The following is a 14,075-nucleotide window of genomic DNA, read 5'->3' as shown; positions in this document are numbered from 1 at the left end:
CTTCCCCCAAATTTATCAACAGTGGCACCCACACTGGAGAACAATTTGTGAATATGTACTAAAGTTGAGTGGGTTCATTTCCCAACAATCCAGCAATCTGACCCCTAGGTACGTATATACCATCAATAATGTCTTGCACATATGTACAAGATGATATGTACAAGAATATTCATGATGTTAGTGTTTATAATTGGAAAATACTGAAAATATTCATCAATATGAGAGAAGATAGATTATATGTCCACATATTAGAATACCAGGCATCACTACAAATTAATAAACATATGTCAACACAAATAAATCTTGCAAAGATTTTGAGGGATAAAACCAAGGTCAAGAAAGCACATGATACAACGTCATTTATTTAAAATGTACAAATGGTAATACAATAAATATCACTCAGAGATGAATACAAATGTATTCGAAGTATAAAGAAATGTTCAGAAATACATAAACACCAAACTCAGGATGGCGATTTTTTGCGGGCAGAGTGAGGAGAGACAGAGTTATGATCGGAAGAAGGGCACATGGGGTCTTTAATTGTGTCGATAATGTTCTCTTTCTTAAGGGAGAAGGCTCGCAAGTTCTTTACATCACTTTTTATAGCCTTTTTTATGGCTGAAATATTCCAAAATATACTTTTAAGCAGCTAAAATGCCTTTGAGAGATAACTGAGGATGTCCAAGAATTGGGGCTGTTTCAACTGAAATGTGAATATAATAGTTTCTGGAGACATTTAACGATTCATAAAATACAGTTTATCCACATGTTACTCTTGACTCTCCATCCTCCTTTCTCCCCAGAAGACACTGAATTTCCTCCGGGCGGCCGATATCATATGTTTTCATGGCACGTATGTTCCCCTTTCTCCCAACGTTCGCCGTGTCCTCAGCGTATAAACATCCCCAAGCCTCTGCTGTCTTTGACGACTAAATAAGAAACTCCTGTCACTTACACCTGCTGTGAACGTCTTGCCTCCCCTCTCACCAGGAGTTCTTCGAGATGCATCTTCTACTTCCTGTCTCCAGCGCATCGCTTCTACTCGCTCTGCAAACCACTCCTCTCTGGTCCCTTTGCTGAAAGAGCTCACACTTGGGTTACAACAGTCACTTGAAAGTCAACTCCGGAGTAACTTTTCGGTTTAACAGACCCCGGCTGCCCTTGACGCTGCTGATCTCCGCTGGCCCCCTGAAGTTCTTTGGTCCCCTTGGTTCTGAAATCCTCATCCTTGTTCTCCTCACACCTCTTACTCCTCTTCTGTTTTCTTCATAGTCTCTGGGTTGGCACGTTTTTTTAGAAGTCAGGTGACCGAACGCGTGTGGGTGCACTTCTGAACTCTCTGGTCTGTTCCGTTCCTCAGTTTGCCTCTCCTTGCGCCAAAACCACACGATCTTAGTTACTATACCTTCATAATTGACCTTAATATTGAATAATACAAGAGCTCCAGACCTGTTTCTCTTCAAGATTGTCTTGGCTATTATAAATAAGGCTCTTAGAAGTCTTTTGTTTCCCCCTAGATCTGTCCCCAAAATTCGGGGGAAATTTTTGAAATTCTAAAGTCTGAGAATATCTTAGCTATTCTTAGTCATGTGAAGGATTAATTTCGGGGACAGCTTCTTCAGAAACTTATCATCCCTGCCACACGTGCTTAGACTCCCATTTTCTATGCACTTATAATCAGTGCACATTTTTCCCTAGAGATATTTTGGGGAATAATAGCAATTATTTATGTGTTCATTATAATTATTTTTACTCGCTATCTCCTGCAACCCCTACACATTAGGTATTATTATCCCATTTGATAGATCAGAAGACCGAGACCAAGGAAAGTGAACCTACTTGCCTTTCACACAACTGATAACGTTCTAAGTTTGGCATTCAAATCTGTCTGATGCCAAAGCCTGGTTTTATTTTGTTTTTCTTTCACTCTTTACTCCTCCTCTTCCAATGACACAATAGACTAATCACAGAATTGAAACTGAGGTTGTTCGAGATTTGATGCTTACCTATAGTTTCTGCACTGGAGAGCACATGACACTCAACATCCGCAAAGAAGGGCTCACTATGCTTTCTTATTCTAAGTATAAATATTGCTCTATGTCTGAATTACTTAGTGTTGAGTAACAAATCCCTCCTCGCTGACCCCCAGAGCATATTGACATCAAACAACTAGTATGTCATCAGGTTGGAGAATTCCGTGGGTCGGGGCTCAGCAGGAAGGGTTAATTTCTGCTCCACGGCTGTGTGGCCTCAGCTGGGGAATAAGAGATGGCTGGAGGCTCCTTCATTGATATGCCTGGTGCCTGATCAGAATCCCAAAGGCTGGGTTCAGTTGGGGCTATCAGGCAGAGCACCCTGATGGGGCCTCTCCATATAGTGTGTGGCCGCGGGGTTCCAGGAGAGGGGAGCAGGTCAAGAGAGCAGGCATTCCCAGAGCAAAAGGAGGACACTGCGGGAACCTTCTGATCTAGCCTCCAAAGTCCCCCAGCAGCACCGACATCGTCCTCCATTAGCCAATGCAATCAAGGCAGATCAGATGCGAGGGGCAGGAACACACAGCCCGCCTCTCAGCGGTAGGAGTCTCAACAAATCTGGGGCCATATCTTAAAACCACCAAGGTTTATGAAGATATCAAGACTTATATCATGTTTTTGATATCTGAGCCCCTGTTTCTCTCCTTATGGCTAGTATTGGATCTGGGAGTGATGCCTTCACAGTATCCATAGTTAGATATATTCTGCAGGAGACATGTGACTTTTCAATGGGTTCCCATCACCCCTCATGACAGGAGGATGTGGGGTGGTATTAGAAGCAAATTCTAAATCTCCCATTCCTCTCTTCTGGAATTTTCCCATTGCCGTGAACCATGAAAAAAAACAACAACAAACAAACATGGCACCGCGTGGTACCCAAGAAATGTAACAGGGAGCTTTTCCCTGACTCAAGAAATTTTATATTAAATTAGGATAATAAGAAATATATGGAGAGATACTTAAATGATAGTAAATAAACATGTTAATATTTCATTTGAAGAGTAATAGGGTACATTTACTGAGTACTTAACTTACCACTTGTCAGCACGGTGCTCAGAGCTTCTTTGATCTTTCACGATTCTATGCCCTTTCACTCAAAGCGTGGTCCTCAGACGGGCAGCATTAACGTCACCTGGGTGCCTGTTAAAAATGCAGAACTTTGGGCCCCAGCCCAGACCTCCTGAATCAGAATCTGCATTTTTAACAAGGTCCCCAGGTGATTCACGTGCCCATGAAAGCTTTAACACACTGCTTTATGAAGTAGGCACCATTACCATCTGCCCGCAGAAACTTGCTCAAGGTGCACAATTTGGGGCTTGGCAGAGCCAGAATCCAGATCCAGGTCTGATGGGTTCCAAAGCCCCCCACGCTCCTGACAACGACTCCAAACTGCCTCCCAGTAATTCTCAGCACCATTTCAGCAAGGGCTTTGCCACATGGACAACTGTCATCTGTTTACGGGGAGGTTGTGAAAGTCTTCCACGGTGCTGAAAAAAAGAGGCTCAGGAACAGGTTTCTCCACCAAAGCAGCGCTGCTCCGTCCTTGCCCAAATTGTTTAGCCCTCTGTTTCCCCTGAAAGATTGAAGAGTTCCTTAAGAGATGGGGCCATTGCCCTGTCTGTTTTCACAGCTCCAGAAATTAACACAGAAGCTGGCACGTAACACATGATCTGCTCCTTACGGGCTCGTTCATGAATCAACAATAGACCTGTTTGTTCAAGTGATCTGCATAGGTTGTGGACAGTTAACTGGAAGCTGATGTGATTTTGCAATAAGAGAAGGTGCACGGCTTTTCCCTGGCGTTTGTTACAAGTCCAGGATTTCAGCTGCAGAAAACCAAGGCACGGAGCTGTGCTTGGCTTGTCAGCGCGGCTTATCTCTCCATGCAGGCAGCCCCCAACCTCAGCCAAGCAATGGAACTTTGTGAGAAATGTTCTTTCGTTCCCGGCTCTGGAGCACAACTCCTCTGTGGCTATAATTAAACCCCACCCGATTTAGGAAGATCACGATCTGTGAAATGCCAGCAGGCTTGGGCCTCAGATCTCTGTGGTCCCTCCATTTCTTTTCTCTCTCTCTCTCTCTCTCTTTCTTTCTTTCTTTCTTTCTTTCTTTCTTCTTTCTACTCTATTATATCTCATCTCTTCCTATTGAGAAATCTAAGGAGAGGGCATGGACACGGAGTAATGGTGAGTGGTTTGAGCCACCCGATGCCCCGGTTTGCCCAGGACAGACTCTGTTTATGCTTGGTAGTTATCAACAACATCCTCTTTCACTGTCAAAAACGTCTCTGTTTGGATGATAGATTAGATGGTCACCCTAGTCACTGGGGCCTCGTGATGCCCTGAAGTTACCTCAGGCCAGAACAGGGCCAGTCCCTCACACAGGGATCTGCTTTCTGAACTGGCAAATCATCCATCGTGGGCAATTTCTGGAAGAATGGTCTTCCCGTCACCTGCTGCAGTCCACCGCGGAACTGCCGGGGCCCCACCTTGGTCCTACTCAGTCAGAAGCAGGAGCTTCCTTTCCCCCAGGGCCTTAGTCCCCAGGACACATCCTCCCAACACTGGGCACCCAGAATCCTTAGTTTTCAGTCTCAACGCCTCCAGCTTCCCAGCACCCCTCAGCAGTGGCCTGAAAACACCACCCTTCTTCTGCGCCCCACAGTGCTATTATTAGGTGGTCATGTCAGAGACTAGAATTGCGATCCCCGGCGGCCCTTTGATCCCCCCAACGGAGGAGAGAATCGCCGGAAGGGACAGCCCAGCCTGAAGTTAGATAGTTCGGTTCTCTTTTCTCTGGGCTCCGGGGGACTGCAGGCCAGCAGGAAGGAGCTGAGCTATTCTTAGCCAAGGTGTGGGAGCCTGGCAGGAGCTTCAGGCACTGCCCCAAGGGTCAGAGACAGGAACTGGCCACCCACTTTGGCTGCTTCCCGCCCCCCTTTCCTTTGGCTGCCCCTCACACAAGGAAATGACCACCACTCTCCCCTAACCCAGCAGCAACTATGGCTCAGACTTGGCCACCCCCTCGGTCCCCTCAGCAGCAAGCTTGTCTCGGCCTCCCTCGGACGGGTCAGTGTGTGGGTACAGTTAGAGATGGGAGAGCGGTCTCAGTTCCTTCATGGAACCCTATCACTCCACAGATGCCAAGGCTGAGCTCCAGAGCGGGGGAGAGATTTGTCCAGGCCCACCTGGATACTCAGGGTCTGACCCAGAGCTCTAACCAGTGCCGGGCTGGGACACAAGCTATGGCAGCTATAAGGTTGGGCTAAGATTTCCAAGTGCCAGGCAGAAGGCATGGGCTATCGGTGACAACATCCTGCTAAGTCCTCAGAAAAATGGAAAAAAAAAAAAAATAGGACAAGATCACCAATTGTGCTTTTGTAGAAAGGGTATTCTTTTGAGTTTATGCTCTTATGAACTTGAGGTTGGAAGAAAACAGCCTGATTTTTATGAAAACGACTGTGCTAGCATACGACAATCCCATGTCAGTCCCTAACATTAAAACATCTCGGGGCGCCTGGGTGGCGCAGTCGGTTAAGCGTCCGACTTCAGCCAGGTCACAATCTCGCGGTCCGTGGGTTCGAGCCCCGCGTCGGGCTCTGGGCTGATGGCTCAGAGCCTGGAGCCTGTTTCCGATTCTGTGTCTCCCTCTCTCTCTGCCCCTCCCCCGTTCATGCTCTGTCTCTCTCTGTCCCAAAAATAAATAAAAAACGTTGAAAACATCTCTTACTGATGTGTGAGCTAAAAATATATATGTGAACCAATCAAGCAGAGAATACTGACCAGAAAATAAGGCCAGGGTTCATTCATTCATTCAGTAAATATCCAGAGGGTCCGCTGCTGGCCTGTGTTGTGCCAGGGCACAACATACACGTGGCTTCGGCCCTCATGTTGCTTACAGCCAGATGGGGATGACAAGAGACAAACAAGTAAACACGTAACTGCGAAATGTGATGCGTGCTACAAATGAGCTTTTGAGAGGAGGGTGCTGTGAGAGAGAACAGAAGGGACCAGGAGGGGGGACTTAGTTTCCATCAGGTGTTCAGGGAAGACTAAAAGTTGAGGAACCATTTTAGAGAGAGCAATGAGGCAAGAGGAGCGAGCGGTCAAAGGGACGGCTCCAGTAGAGATGTGATGTTGGAAGAGACCTTGGCAAGCTTCAGGGACCTGAGACAGCCGGTGTTGGGGAGAGTGGGTCAGGGGGCCCGATTCGGAGAGGAGGCAGGCAGGGTGGAGGCCGGCCCCTTCAGATCTGATTGGTCCCTGTGAAGGGTTTAGCTTTTCTTATAGAGGGAAGTCATTGAAGCATTTTCAGCAGGGGGATGAAATGGCCCAGTTTTAATTTTAAACATATTATCTCTGCCTGCTGTGTGAAGAATGAATGAATAGGGGAAACACAAGAATGGTCAGAGGGAGATCAGATTGGAGGCCACTTGTATTCCAAGCGAGAAATGCAGGAGATACAGAGAAGTAATAGACTGTCCTCAAGATTATGTTCTACTTGTAAGCAAATACACACACACACACACACACACACACACACACACACACACACACATACGATGAGTCAGATTATTTGGCACATTCAATACAGTCATATGTTTGGACACAGGGTTTTAGAGACAAGAGCTGAGAACACTCCAGGACCGGCTCTCTCCCTCTTCAGTTCTAATCCTCTGGCTTTGCTGTGGGGTCTTCAGATGGTCCTGTGCTCACTCCTCTAGGTCAGTACCTCCTCAGAGGAATCCGCCAGGCCCTGTCCCTGCTGTCCCCAACCGGTCCTCCCCAAGCTCCCCAGTTTGGATAGGGCCATCTCTAGAGAAAACCCACATCTGGGAAGCAGCTGCCTGGCCACTCTCACAAAATCATCATCTAATCCAGTTGAAGCTGGAGTGCAGTGAAGGCGTGGAAAACTAGGAAAAACATGAAGCCTGTCCAAGATGGGATCTGGGTAGAGTGTCAGGGGTACCACCCCATCTTTGGAGACATGCCTCCAGGGTAGCCCTGGGGACTTCAAGTGGCCTTTGTGCCTTCCTCTGATCCCTGCGAAACCAGATGTGTCCCACAGCTGTGTACCATCTGCTACCCTCCACCCCAGAGGAAGCTACAGTTTGGGGGTTAAAGAAGTGAGGGGAAGACAGTGACTCTTTTTTGGCTCTGGAGGGTGAGTTATAGGAATGAGTCTAGACTTCCCACGAAGTAGGCAAATGGCCTGGAACCCATCGGCACCGTGGCTCCCCCAAAACTCTCTCCTGGCATGGAAAACAAATTGAAAGGAACCTCAATGTCCTGGGGCTTTCAAACTCCTTTCCTACTAAGCTGTTCATAGACTCCAGCTTAGAGACCTCCTCTCTCCTGTTCACTCTACTCCCTGCCCCTCTTCCTTCCTCCACACCCCAAGCACTTGCACCCCAAGTTTCCAAACGCGGATCATTAGAAGTCCTGCAGCATCTAGTCAGGCTGACATGCAAACCTCCCCAAAGGAAGAGAACTGTACTCCCATCCAGTAGATGATGTTATCAGCCCCCCTCCCTGAGCGCAGAAGTTTGGTGCGGCCCAGACATATGGATCTTTTTAGAGACTCATGCAATTTGGCAACCCCGTTTCACACCCTCCAAGGCCTGCTGCTCTGACATTGCTCTGCTGGGAGTGCACCGGGAGAGGGAATGCACAGCTCTTTTCAGGCCCTTGTATTCTTGTTCTTCCCTGGTCGTTTCTCCTGGCAACTCTCTACTCAATCTGGAAAACAAAAAGTGTTTCTCTCCTGGTTCAATCTTTGGCTGAAAACAGAAAGGAGCTGAGAGAGACAGAGAGAGAGAGAGAGAGAGAGAAGGAAAAGAGAAAGAGGGAGAGAAGGGACGAGGGAGGGAGGGGGAGAGAGAGAGAGAGAGAGAGAGAGAGAGAGAGAGATGAAAAAAAGGAAGAACACAGAACTATACCAGTCAGTCTTCTAAGACAAAGACTAGGAGCTCCTCAACCAGCTACACACTCTGCCTTGCTCTTCCTCCTCCTCTTCTCCATCTCCAGCCACTCCAGGGAGGGCTATTTGCATCCCCCAAGTCTGTGTGGCTGGTGCTGCTGGATTGTGCAGTGCACAGCCTGAGCACTGTCTACTTCGACCCTGCCTCCTCCATCAGGTAATCCATCCCGAGCCCCCAGATGAGTACATTCTGCCTTGCTCTAGATGCTCCAAAATGATGAAAAATGCTTCTGTGGAGACCTAAAGATGTCTCTGAACCTTGGCAGGTTCACACTTTCCCCCCCTTTTCCCCCAGCCAGACACACAGGAGGCTGGCATGTCTCGGAGGGAAGGGAACTTTCTTGCTGCCCCTGGAAGAAAGAACGACTTCTCTGCTCAGAAAGCAGCAGCCAGAACTGCCAAGGAAAGTATTCTGGCACTCAGAGATCATCTCCCAGCATGAGACGTCTGGTGACCCCCAACTGGGGCATCTGCAAATTTTGAACCCTCAAGGGTGAGGCCATCTTGGATGAAGATGCGAAATTAGGAGGGTCCCCAAAATTCACAGCAATTGGGTAGTCCTTGAGCCATTCTCCCACCCTCTGCCTCCAAAGTGGTCTCTTCCAGGCCCCAGGCCCAACTCAGAAGATGAGAAGTGAGAGAAGTGAGAAGTGAGGAATGCTTTGACTTTTTCTTCCCGAACCAGGCCTGCACCAACCACCTTATTTTATTTTTGATGGTTTCAAGACAGAAAAGGCCTCTATACAAAGCGTAAGAGTCAATAGCTTGGGACAGATGTTTCCTTTCCAGCCACATTTTCCTGCCCCGAGTTAAAAATAGCTACCCTCTTTGCTTTGGCTTCCGTAAGATGTATGTTATTAATGCTCTCCATTTGGATTTCCAGAGACGAAGATTGATGGGCCCCTGGATTTTCAAGCCTATTGGCCCATGAACTAGATGCAACATTGGGTGCGAGATGACCCAGCCCCTTGACAGAGGTTCCCTACACCTACCTTCAGGTAGCACCGCAGAGAATTTCCCACGTGAAGAAGGCAGTTTGCTAAGCAGCTCCACTTTTGTTTCTCCGTAAAGTCTTCCTCTTGGAATTTTCTTGAATCAGTTACACCCCGACCCCCAGGGTAGTCTGGGCCCCCTCTGATACTCTGGCTTGAATAGAAATATAAATACTACCCAGCAGCATTCATGAGCAATGTTGAGATAGGCCTGCCTCATCAGGAAGATTTATTGAAAGCCTAGAAAACACACACACACACACACACACACACACACACACACACAAGGGAAATGAGCAGAGACAATGCCAGAAGTGCAGACACACATTCACAAACAGTGGATGTCTGACCCACTCTCAGAGAGCTGCTTCCCAGGACTTAAAGGATCCTTACCCAAGTTGTCCTCACCACAGACACGTTCACCCTTTAGTCAAGCTGTGTTCAGGGATCACAAGGCTGCTGTCATAGACCATCCAGGTCCTGACAAAGCTAAAGGAAAGAACTATAAATGAATAACTGCCACGCTTTCACCTTCTCAAAATGAAAATAGTTTTGCTGATTATATTTGTTTGTAAAAGTAATGCATAGATGGCTATTGTAAAACCCAAATGTACAGGTTGCCTACAGAAGTGGAGAAGAAAGTGATATTCACCCATAACTTCGTCACCAGAGACAATCATTGTGTATGCACGGGATGCATGTTATCGCTTCACACGCCGACCTTTCCCCTCTTCCCGCAATAAAACGGCATCACACTGTGACATGCTTTTATCTCCACTTACGTATCACCAGCTCTTAATAGCTGCAGTAATGCACAGAAAAGCTGTGGATTGTGTGCAAGTCTAGCTGAAATGCTCCATCCTTTCTCTCTTACTCAGAAGCTTGTCCCTTAGGAGCAAAAACTGAGATGGGAGCCCCAGGCCAATGCTTGGAGGGGAGGGGGGAATGAGACATTACATTTTACGCCTCTTTTCTAATCATCATTTTTGCCTTTAATGATATCCTAAGGGGCCTGTGAAAGATGCCAACAGATGATCTCGGGCGCCTGCACTGGGTGGTCAGCCCAAGCTCACTCCCTTCTAAGGAACAGCCCCACCCATTCAAATGCAACTGAGGGATGTTATATCAACATCAGAATATTCTCCAACCTACTTAAAATATGCACATGTGCATTTTAATGTATATATACATACGTATACATACAGAAGTAATTTGAAAACTTCTGTGAAAACTTCTGTGACTTAAATATTTGTAACAAATTAAGACACACATTATTCACAAACAAGTAATGATACAGATTAAAAAGGGAACATACTCCAGATAAAGACAGATTAATGAGACAAAAGGAATTTTATCAGTAACAATTTGAAGACTTTTGATAAATATATAATTGCCTAGGAAAATAAGAACACTTGCTCAAGAAGAAATTTTTTTAAGCTGAGAACTCATAACAACTAATGGCAACAGTATTTTAAAATGGTCTCACACTAAATACCAGGTCCAAATGATTTCATTGGCAAGTTCTAACAAATCTTTAAGGAAGTAATCATACCAATCTTATAAAAATTCTTCCTGAGAATAGAAAAAAAAAGAAAGAAAAGAAATACTCTCCAACTCATTTTATAAGGACTTTATAACCCCAATACCAAAATCAAACAATGACACAGTGATGGAGGAAAAAAATACAGGCTCATTTCATTTATGAATACAGAAGCAAAAATCATAAATAGAAGATTGGATTCACAAATTAAATTCTACAGTGTATAAAGATGATAATAAGCCATGTCAAAGTTGGCCTTAATGCAAAGTTGGTTTAATGTTAGAAAATCTATAAATGTAATTTACTATACTACCATATTAAAGGAGAAAAACCATATATCATTTCAATAGATCTAGGTAAGACATTTAAAGAAATCATAGTAAGTTCATTATTAAAGACAGAAATCTTTTAGTCAATGAAGAATAGAAGGGAATGTGTTTAGCATGAGACAAATTTAATAAAAAATCAAGCAAATGTAGTCCTAAGTGGGGAAACATTAGAATATTCGCCTTTAAGATCTGAAATGAGGCCAGGAAGTAGAAGATCACACAGCTTTAATCTTTGTGGTGGATGTTCCTGTCAGTACATTAACTTAAAAAAAAATAATTCAGAAGAAGGATTGGAAAGAAAAAATGAAATTATCACTATCTGCAGTTGATATGATCATTTACATGGAAAACCCAAAGAATCTATAAATACTTAGAAATAGTAGGAGAATTTCACAAGGTAACTCAATAGAAGATGGATATAAAACAATGAATTGTATTTTCACACACCCGCAACAAAAATAATTAAAAAGAAGATACTATTTATAATAGCATTAGAGGACATCAATCACCCAGGAATAAATCTAACAAAAGATGAATTAAAGCCACTACAGGAAAAATCATAAACTTTAATGAAGACCCAAACAATGGAGAGCTATGCCAAATTCATGGAAGGAAAGGTTTGGTTTTCTCCAAATTAATCTACAGAGAAGTTCTAATCAAAATCCGAAGGGCTGTTTCGGGGAAGAACCTGAGAAGCAGATTCTAAGGCATATGGAAGAGTAAAGAGCAGAGAACAGCCAGGCCACTTTTCTGAAGAGAATTTAGAGTCTCACTTGCCCTACCCATATCAGGACTTCCTTGAAGCTGCAGTAAATCAGGCAGTGGTAAAGATACACACGGTGACCAATGGATAGAGTCCAGGCCCACATTTATATAAAATGTTGGCATAGGGCAGAACGGCATTTCAGATCAGCATGGAAAGGAGAGGCTACTCAGTAAACAGAGCTGGGAAGGTGGTTATCTGCATGAAACATACATGACACTGGATTAGGGCCAAGTATTTACCCTGAATCTCTTAGTCCCAACCCCACGCATCTATACTCTCCTCTACAATGCTGGGTATGTACACTGTGTGTTTGCTCCATTCTGTGAGAACATTCAATTCTTCTACAGAGGCCAAGGAAAGCAAACAAGATGGGCAAAATTCATCAGTTGTATTAACTACAGATAATAAGTAAGCAAGTCTTGTGAGACAGAGGCAGAATTCAGATGTGCTAAAAATAGGTAGCAAGATTGTAATCTGCGAAGACATGTAAAAATAAATTGGGGGGGGGTGGGCAGTTCACCTGGGTGGCTCATTGGTTAGGCTTTCAACTTCTGCTCAGGTCATGACCTCATAGTTTGTGATTTCGAGCCCCGCCTCGGGCTCCGTACTGACAGCTCAGAGCCTGGAGCCTGCTTCGGATTCTGTGTCTCCCTCTGTCTGCCCTTCCCCCGCTCACACTCAGTGTATCTCTCTCTTTCTCTCAAAAATAAACATAAAAAGAAAGAAGACGAATATACTGTAAAAAGGGTGGAACAAACAAGATTATTACTTACAGGTAGAAAGGAATAGAAACATTAAATCATAAATCACAGGGTAGACAGCATACCATTTAAGGGTTGACAGCCAGGTCATTATCTCCCTAAATTGTCTACCTATTGGTGACACCATTCTGACTCCTGTATGTTCTGCTTCAGAAATGCTGAAAAGGGACAGAACACGGACTAGCCATGTGGCAGACCTGTGGCCAGGCCAATCTGTCCTTGCACCTCCCAATAGAGCAAGCATTGGTTGCGAACCAGTTGGTTGCAACATTGGTTCCATCAATCCTCTATCTACTTATCCCTTACTGAACCTCAATTCTTGTCCTCATAACTATGCTATCAGAGCATTAACACAAGAGAGTAGGGTCCATTGACCCTGCTTGCTTCCTATCCCAAGCAGGTTAACCTACCCCCACTCTTTCCTCTTATTTCTTTCTTTTTTTTTTAAAAAAATTTTTTTTTCAACATTTATTTATTTTTGGGACAGAGAGAGACAGAGCATGAACGGGGGAGGGGCAGAGAGAGAGGGAGACACAGAATCCGAAACAGGCTCCAGGCTCTGAGCTGTCAGCCCAGAGCCCGACGTGGGGCTCGAACTCACGGACCGCGAGATCGTGACCTGGCTGAAGTCGGACGCTTAACCGACTGCGCCACCCAGGCGCCCCTCTTTCCTCTTATTTCTGACTGTATGTTTTAAATGGATTCAATAACCTTTGTGATCTGATCATCATAATTTGTCCTGAGCCTTCCTGGTCCGTGGCCTCTACAGCCTGCCTATGGCATACTTGGAGGCTAACACTACATGGGCCTAATTTCCCACAGGACACTGGGGCCAGGAATCTCTATGCCACATTTCCCAGACCCCCTTTTCAGTGGTTTTCTAGTTAGGTTCTGCCTAAAGGATGTGCTGGAGAGGGAATGGGGGGCAGGAAGAGAAAAGAAGGGATTCACTTCTGACTTCAAGTCCTCACGGCCTCCCTGTGGCCTCCAAACACCTCTGCCACCCAGGCCTCCTCCCTGCCAAACTGGGGTTTAAACCCTGAGAGTTTTCAAAGAGCCAAAACTAGTTTGCAACATGGGAAAAAGGTGCTGGTTCCAAAATATGAAACTGGAAAATCAAAATGAACAAAAGTTTTCTTAACCGTCTATAAAAGGTAAACTCGGCCAACTTGTAAACCACAATTCAACTCTTTAACACTTTTATAGAAACGTAATAAAGTTTGAATTACAAGAACCAAATGAGGAATGTACTTTAAAACTCAAAATTTTTAGACCTTTCCCCTTATTTTTTTTATATCAAAGAAGTCTATTTAGCATGGGATGGGGGGGACTATTTTAAATTGGTTGATATGACATGGAAGGGTTGGGTCTGGGGAGGGACGACATCCCATGGTGAGGGTGGTCATAACCTAGAGGTTTATAAAGGGCCCGACAGAGCCTCTCACTCTGGATCTTTCTGTTGCACCCTCCACTATGTGCCATGTAGGTAACTTCTTCTAGCACCAGCTTATGGGATGAAGCAGGGGGCAGAGACACCAAGGGGTAGCCAAGAAAGGCTAGAGCTTTGAAGACACTTGATAGCTCACCTCTGTATGACTGTGAGGAAACATAAGGCAGGGGCCCCAGGACGGACTTGTGTCCAGTGGCCTGCCTGAACCTGAGTTTGTGGGTGGTT

The 14,075-nt window shown here is 45.3% G+C and overlaps 1 long non-coding RNA gene across 1 annotated transcript; it reads right to left on the bottom strand.

Moving 5' to 3' along the window:
• Positions 1-346: 346 nt before the first annotated feature.
• Positions 347-4,144, bottom strand: LOC147572576 (uncharacterized). The gene is made up of 2 exons (XR_015246083.1): positions 3,069-4,144; positions 347-1,694 (listed from the first exon to the last, which is right to left on the bottom strand). It is a non-coding gene; the product is annotated as an uncharacterized LOC147572576 (long non-coding RNA).
• Positions 4,145-14,075: the final 9,931 nt, after the last annotated feature.

This window comes from Puma concolor, chromosome E4, assembly GCF_028749965.1.
Source record: "Puma concolor isolate L17-30 chromosome E4, mPumCon1.1.hap2, whole genome shotgun sequence".
Classification (NCBI taxonomy): Eukaryota; Metazoa; Chordata; class Mammalia; order Carnivora; family Felidae; genus Puma; species Puma concolor.
This window is presented reverse-complemented; position numbering and strand designations above follow the sequence as displayed.